Below are 7,974 nucleotides of genomic sequence, written 5' to 3' on the forward strand. Positions count from 1 at the left end.
ATACAGCTCTGGTCTTTTCATCAGTAATTTTTAGAAGTCATTTATTTCATTAATGATCTATATTTTCCACTGTAGGATTATATTGTATTATAGGCTCTTTGCTTCTTTTAGTGATGGCTGCTGAACTGTATGATTCTGAAGGTGGCTCCTTGGTGCTTGAATTTTTTCTTTCTGGTTGCTTACACTATTTTTTCTTTGGCCTGAGAACTCTGGATTTTGGCTATAACATTCTTGGGAATTTTTCATTTTGAGGTTTCTTTCAGGAGATGATTGGTAGATTCTATTCCTACTTCATAGAGTTGGGCATAGAGGTGAGAGATAGAATAAAATGTGTGAGTAACAACCCAAAGGTCAATGTTACTAGATCATCGACTGCATAGAGGGGAGTAAAGGATAATAAGCCTGGTTTTTGTGGAGGTTTTTTTCCTTTTCACTTTTTACTAATAGTTGTTTTTGAAGAATAAAAATGCTTAGCAAATTGGGTGCTCAGTTGCTAGAAAACCATGATGTCTTCTGAGGTGCTGACCTGGTCATTTTTGTGTAATAATAAATCTTTGTCAGTATCTTTCAGTTTGAAGTCCATTTCCTTAAATTTCCTTATTAACTAAAGATTTTCTGTTGTCTTTTCCTCTGAACAGTGGTACATTTCCAAAGCTTCTACCTTCTACCAGAATGAGATTAAAATCCTTTTTACAGAGTGTCAAGAATTTGCTTTATGTTTTTTCCTTCCTTTTTCATTACTTTTCAAGACACAATCTCCTGTGTAGTCCACATTAATGCCTGGGGCATGATGCTTGCAGATCCAAAAAGGTTGATGTACTTGAATGATGGGGACATCTGGGTGTGTTAGGAACTCATGTCCTGACATTGTAAGGCATGACCATCAGCATTGTGTTTGGAGGTGATGACTCTTCTGTACACACTGATAAAACTGTCAGGAAAACAGCTGGGATGCGGGGGATAGTGTTGTCATCTCCTTGCCACTGTCCAAATTTCAAGCTTAAAGTTTTATTTCATGGCATCCAGTGAGTTTGCTAGCATTGTTCTGGGTGGATGGCTTTAAGGAATTCAAGAAAAGTGCCATTGTGGAGGCGGGAGATACTGTGAAAAAGTGCTTGCATGTTTTGCTATCTTTTGCTTACTGTTATCTGAATCAAGTTCAAGGAAGAAAGGAGATAAAATATTGCTCAAAGCAATGAGGGGGAGGGACATTTTTCACATTTACCTAACTGTGATAAAGTGATAAAGACATTAGACTTGTGAAGAGGCTTGAAATCTAGTGTAGCTCATTCCAGGGATGCTGAGATTTCCTGGTCCTGCAACACAGACCCATAGCACTTTTGGGCAAATTATGGTCTAAAATTTGGGCCAATGTAGATTTGGTTGTACCATCAATAATGTTTCTTAGTTCTTTATCATCAACAGTTGTTAATTCTATGTTATGAAGTAGGTCTTCTTCACATTCAAGTCATTGGAGCTGAAATTTACCTTTGTATGTGGCACATTGAGAACCTTCTGTTTTATTGCACTGATGCTGACATAGGTTGGGATAAGAATATTTTTTTCATCATAAGCTGGCAAGGATGACATTTAATACCCTTGGCCTGATCCTAATAATCCTAGTACTCTTACTCACAATATTTTATTGGGAGCTTCTGCTTTTTCAGCTTTTCACTCAGTTTCCCACTGTGTTTCCTGGATTTTTTTAAATGTCTTCTGCCCACTCTATTGCTTTTTTCCTCCAAAGAAAAGTTATATTGTATTTCTCTGACAGCTTATAAATAATCAGGCAAGGAGAACACAATAGGCAGACCAACTTTAGCTGGTATCTTGAATTTGTCTTATATCTTAAATGGAACATCATCAAGGTAGCTGAGATTTCCTGAGCCATTGCCAAGACTTGAAAAGTATTGCTGCCAAGGTCCCTCCTTCAATCCTAGCTTGGCCTCTGCTATGCTTCCAGCAACTGGATGGCAGTGCCTCTGGCCAAAGATGGGATTTTATATTTGATCCTTAAACTTATTTAAAAAACACACACTAGAGTTTCCTGTGAATAAAGATGACAAGATCAGATCTATGTTTTAGGCATATAACATTGACAGCTGAGTGGAGACAGGATTGGAGGAGGAAGGGATTTGAAGGTAAAATGCTAAACAAATGATTATTGCAATATTCCAAGCATTAGATGATGAGGAGCCTTCATCGAGGTGCTGGTTATATGAGTACAGAGAATAGAATGTATATGGGAGAGGTAGTAAAGGTAGAAATGACAAGACCTGATGAAACATTAAATATGAGAGCTGAGTGTGAAGGAATGAAGTTAAGGATGCCACATTGTGAAGTCACTGGGTTACTGGGAGATAGATGGTACCTTTAACAATAATAGGAAAGTTGAAAGAAAGAAGGTTTTTTGTTTCTTGTGGGGGGAAGGAGAAAATTATTTCTGTTTTGGACTTGTTGAATTTGAGAAGCTTATGGGACATACAGTTTGAGATGGGCAAAAGGCAGTTAAAATGAGAAATGGAATTCAAGAGAGAAAGACTAGGGCTGGATAGAGAGATCTAGGAATCATATGCATAGAGATAGTAATTGAACCTATGTGTACTGAATCATTGTATTGCTGTTAGTAGCAAAATCTATCACATTTGATTGCTCCATAAAATTGTTGGCTTTCCTGGTTCTTCTTATTTCATTCTACATCAGTTCACATAGATCTTTCCAGATTTTTCTGAAATCATCCTGTTCATCATTCATTTTAGTATCATAATATTCCATCACCATAATATACCACAATTTGTTCAGTCATTTCCCAATTGAGAGACATCCCTTTAATTTCCAACTCTTAATTTATAAATTTTTAACATTCTTTTTAAAAATATATTCAATTCCAAATTCTTTCCTTCTCTCCAAGCCTTCCCCCACCATTGAGAAGGCAAGGACAGGTATCCCTTCCATATCATCAGTGATGGTGGGGGTAAGTGGTAGGGGCACAGTGCTCCAGTGATCTGGAAAATCCGAGTTAAAATTTTTGACTCTCTTTTGGTACCAGTGAAAAAGTATAAATTTCTTTAATGGGGTTTTTACAGTGCCTTATATGCATTTATGAGTTACTAAAGTTTTTAAAATATCTCTATTTCTGCTGGTTTTCATGTTCTTTTTGCAAACATTAGCTCTTTAGTTATTTTAACTTTAAAAATAAATACTGTATATATATTTATGGTATTCAAAGATAAAATATGTTGATATTATATAAAACTATATATATATAATTAATTTCTGGGTTTCAAAACTTTTTCTGTGTCATCTGTTGGCCTTTGTGTGTCTGTCGTCTGCGACTTCTCCAAAACGCCTAAAAACTTCCCACTTAATTTCTTATGCTGACCCATAATATATTGAAGTTATAATAGGGAAAGTTGAGGTGTGAAAGGGATATCTGTAATATAGTCTCACTTACACTTGCGAACTCATGTAAAACAAAGAGACTACATTTTTAAGATGTAAAAACTATTCTTAGCTCTGAGGTCTGAGCTCAAGGGTCATACAAAAATGGGTAAATTTGGCAAAATTTGGCCCATAGACTATAGATTTTTGATCCCTTATGGTGCAAAAAAAGAGAAAATGGATTAGGGCATATCCTTAGGGGACATCTGCAGTTAGTGGGCATGATTTGAATGAAAATTCAGCAAAGGTAACCAGGAAGGAGTCAACAGAGAGTAAGGATGAAAATGAAGAGAGAACAATACCATGAAATCCAGGCAGGAGAGAGTATCCAGGAATGTCAAAGACTTAAGAGTAACCAAGAATGACCTATTGAGAAAAGGCCATTAGACTGGACAATTAAGAGAACTTTAGTGATTTCAGAGAACAATTCAGTTGAATAATGCTAGATTGCACTGGCTTTGAGAGTTAAAGGAGAAAAAAATGGAAAATACAATCGCAGAGAGCTTGCTCTAGGATTTTAGCCAAGAAGGGAAGGAGTGATAGCTAGAAGGAAAGGTTGGATAAAATGAGGATTTTTTTTAAGAATGGAAGAAACATGAACACATTTATAAGCAAAAGAGATTAGCACAGAGAAGATTAGCAAGAGCTGGAATAAATGTGGGGGAAATCTACTGGAGAAGATGGGTTAGGATAGGATCAAGGGAGCATATTAGGGATCAGAGAGAAAAGCTACCTATTCATGTGATTTAGGAGTGAAAGAGAAACTAATAAGAGAATATATATGAGTGATGTGAACTAAGGAAGAGAGGGGAGAAGAGTGAGCTCTTAGCAACCTCAACTGCTTTGGTAGACTATGAGGTAAAATCCTCAGCTGGGAAGAGAAGGAAAAGAATGCCATTAAAAACTTGGGAACATCAAATCCATTAGGGATGCCTAAAACAATCACTTTGCTGTAGTATTGCCCTGATTTAGATGATGTAACATAAATTTGCAATAAACCTAATTAGTACAATTTCTAGATTTTCTCCAGGTTCTTTCAGCGTCATATGAATGGGAGTAGAGGAGGCAGATGATGGAAATAACTTAAGGTTGGGATTTGGCAAGGAATCATTCTCAGTAGAAAAAGGGAGGTAAATTATTTCAGAGTAGAGTTGAACTGATTTGCCAAAAGAGAGAATGATGGAAGGGAGGAAAGTATAATTTGTTTAGGAGAGATGACTTGGGAAAAAACTGAGGTATAGAGAATTGCCTCAAATGGGATCTTCAGCATTGGTGATGGGTAGATATTAAAGTGATTTCTCTAGTGGCTTATTCTCCCTTCTTGATTATATTCTGAACCCAGCAAAATTGGTAACAATGGCTAATTTTCATTCTATTGATGCTGACATGAAAATAACGAGTCAAATTGGCCCTATTTAGAAAAAATGGAGCCCTTGAAGAAAAATATAATCAAACTTCTTAGTGACTAGAGAAGGAGGCCATTTAAATAAAGTGAGGACTACTGAGTTAGTGTTATTTTGTACAATTCATTTCCATTCCTTCTTGAAGTCTTCTCCAACTCCTCACCACCAGTTTTATATTATTATCATATAAGTTAGAGTAGGAAACTCTTTTATGAGAAAATAAAAGCATGAAAATGCCCAGGGGTCATTTATCTGTATATTCCTTTTTATATATATTTTTGGCTTTAGAGGGAAAGGCAATCACTTCTTATTCAAAGACTTTCCTCATATTCCCATTTTTAGGGATTCAGAAGAGAAGGGATCAAAGATTTAATGAGAATCTTGGTCCATTTTTAGCTAATGTACTATTTTATTTTTTTAAAATAAGGCAATTTTGAAGCACATTGCCTAATTAAGGCCTTCTCTGCAATGAAGACTCCATGACCTCTTGCCCACATTTCCTTTAATTCAGATGCTTTGAGGTATAACATGTAAATTGGCTACCCCAACTCACCTTTAACTTTGTAAGGTCAGAACCATGGAAACATGGTGACTGACTTCTCAAAGACTAGCTCTTGGTTTTTACCTAACCTTTGAGTGTTTGTTATTCAGGAGACAAAATAGTCAAGTTCAAGGTACTTTTGATAAAAGGGTTGGGATAGGCATTGATAAGAAGCGAAAGCTAAAGATGACTTGCAAACTTCCTTTTATCTAGTTCCTTTACTCTCCAAGCCTCCTTCCTATCAGATTTTTAATTTACCTTCTCTCTCTGTCTGTCTGTCTCTCTGTCTCTCTTTCTCTCTCTCTCAATCTCTGTCTGTCTGTCTGTCTGTCTCTAATGAAATCATATATCAGAAAGATCACCAAATATTCTGAAATTATATAAGCTATATATATATATATATATATGCATACATATGATGGTATATACCTATGTGTATACGTAAGTGTACATATATGCAAAAATAAGAATTATAAAATATAGCACTTACCACGTCAGGCACTGGATTAAAAACTTGACAATTATCATCTTTTTTTTAATATATACACATATATGTTAAAGAATAGGTGCTCATTTGAACATGATCTGTTATTTCATCTGAGGAAATTGGAGCCTACGGTGTTCAGTACTGGTCTTGTCTACAGTTAAGCATCCGAGACAAAATAAGAACCTAGGTCTTATGCTTCCAATGCCTTTATCCCACGCTTGTCCCAATCTATCACTTCTTTTAGGTCACTCAGTTTTCCAATTCAGCCATGCATGGAAGGATGTAATGAATTTCACTTGCCATCTCCTTTGTATAGCTGAGGTTCCCCTTGCGATTCTGCCCAGTTCAGAATCTTTACTTTATAGGCTGCAATGTATCATGAGTAAGGAGGCTGGCATTTGGGAAATGCCAAGAATTCCCAGTAACATAATTCTCTTGCCTCCTTCAATCTGGCCAGCTAGCAAAGTTAAGGCATCATAACCCCTAAGGTCTGCTTGATGAGAACAAGAATGCACTGCTTCATATCTGACCTTGACCACCTTGGGGGCTTCAATATCTCTGCCCCTAGAAACCGTATGAGTTGTTAGGACTCCTAAGGGTAAATAGAATGAGATTTGCAGAATGTTTTGTTTTGTTTTCTTAGGGTAACTGGAGGTTCTTATGTGATACAGTCTATCTTGTATTCAGTTGCCTTTCTCAGTGCCTGCTGGTACATTGCTAAATACAGCCTGTATAGTGACATTCTGACTGCTGTCTTCTCTCTCTCATTTGGATTTTGACTACAGTCTGCATTGTTCAGAAAGTGTGGGTTTAAAACAGAAAGGCTAGTCATCAGTAAACAAAAGTTATTCTTCAACATTTACATATCCATCCAACTATTCTATTTTCTCCTCCCTTGTTCCCTTCCCTACTAGTTTCCAATAGTCTGTGTTTCCTGGATCTTTCTTGTCACTAAGGACAACATCAATTCACTCATTCCCACCAAGGTATTAGGAACTTTCAAACTTAGTGCTAAATGGGATCTTAGAGGTCATAGAATCCAATCTTCTTATTTTATAGAAGAATAAACTGATCCTGGAGTAGAGGAGTGACATGCCCAAGGCTTTTAAAGAGATGATCATGAAGAGTAAGTGATACTTAAGCCAAAGGAATAAATTGCAAGTAGTGGGATTTCAAGCATTAATAAAGGAGGCACTTTAAAAAAATATAGGGTCTGTGTAACTGACTGGTAGAAGTAAGGTCTATCTGGCTTCCTCAAGTAATAACACAAAAGTCAGAGTAGTACTAATCAGTCTTATTTAATTATGTTGTCATATAATCTGGGTTTCATCATTTGACAATACAGTTTTCCTCTCTTTAGATTTTTAATTTTATTTATTTGTTTTTATATTAAAATTCCCAGATAGTTTCCTTCCTTCTTCCTTCCATCACTACACTAGAGAAGGCATCATTTGACAAAAAGATATATGCATACATAAAACTATGTTTTGCTTGTTTCTATTCATCAGTTCTTTCTCTGGAGGTGGACATACACAACTTTTTCTTCAAACAATATTTCTGTAGCTGTAAATAATGTTCACTTTTTGTAATTTCATGTAAAGGGCAAAAGTTTCCCTCTCTCTAAAAGGCATATCATTATATTTACATTAGTCATTGTTATTTTAATTCATCCATGCAAAAGGCTAGCACTGTGCAAATTCCTTTGCATCTGTGGTGGTGATGTTGATGGAGTTGAGGAGAAGAATAATTATAACAATAGCTAACATTTTATAGAGAACTTTAATGTTTGCAAAGTATTTTACATATATTATTTTTTGGATGAGAATAATATTGATGGATTTACCATTTTAGAAGGGTTTAGTGTGCTTCCACAGATCTTTGTTGCAAGAAACTTAGGCATTTTGCCGGTATCATTTTAATAAATTCTCCTGCATTGTGCAAGATAAAGTCTTGATCAGGAAATCCAAGAAAAAAACCACAGTGAGTCATTTTTTCCATCCCCAGTCAGCAGAGAGAGACGGAGAGAACTGTGGACCCTAGGAATAGCATCTCTTCAGGTATGGCTGCACAGTACATTAGTAGGGAGAGACTGCAATTTCACA

The 7,974-nt window shown here is 36.1% G+C and overlaps 1 pseudogene; it reads right to left on the minus strand.

The window, feature by feature from the left end:
* Positions 1-493: 493 nt before the first annotated feature.
* Positions 494-7,772, minus strand: LOC123249378 (annotated as a pseudogene).
* Between the last annotated feature and the right edge of the window lie 202 nt (positions 7,773-7,974).

The sequence above is a fragment of the Gracilinanus agilis genome, chromosome 1 (genome assembly GCF_016433145.1).
Source record: "Gracilinanus agilis isolate LMUSP501 chromosome 1, AgileGrace, whole genome shotgun sequence".
In the NCBI taxonomy this organism is placed as follows: domain Eukaryota; kingdom Metazoa; phylum Chordata; class Mammalia; order Didelphimorphia; family Didelphidae; genus Gracilinanus; species Gracilinanus agilis.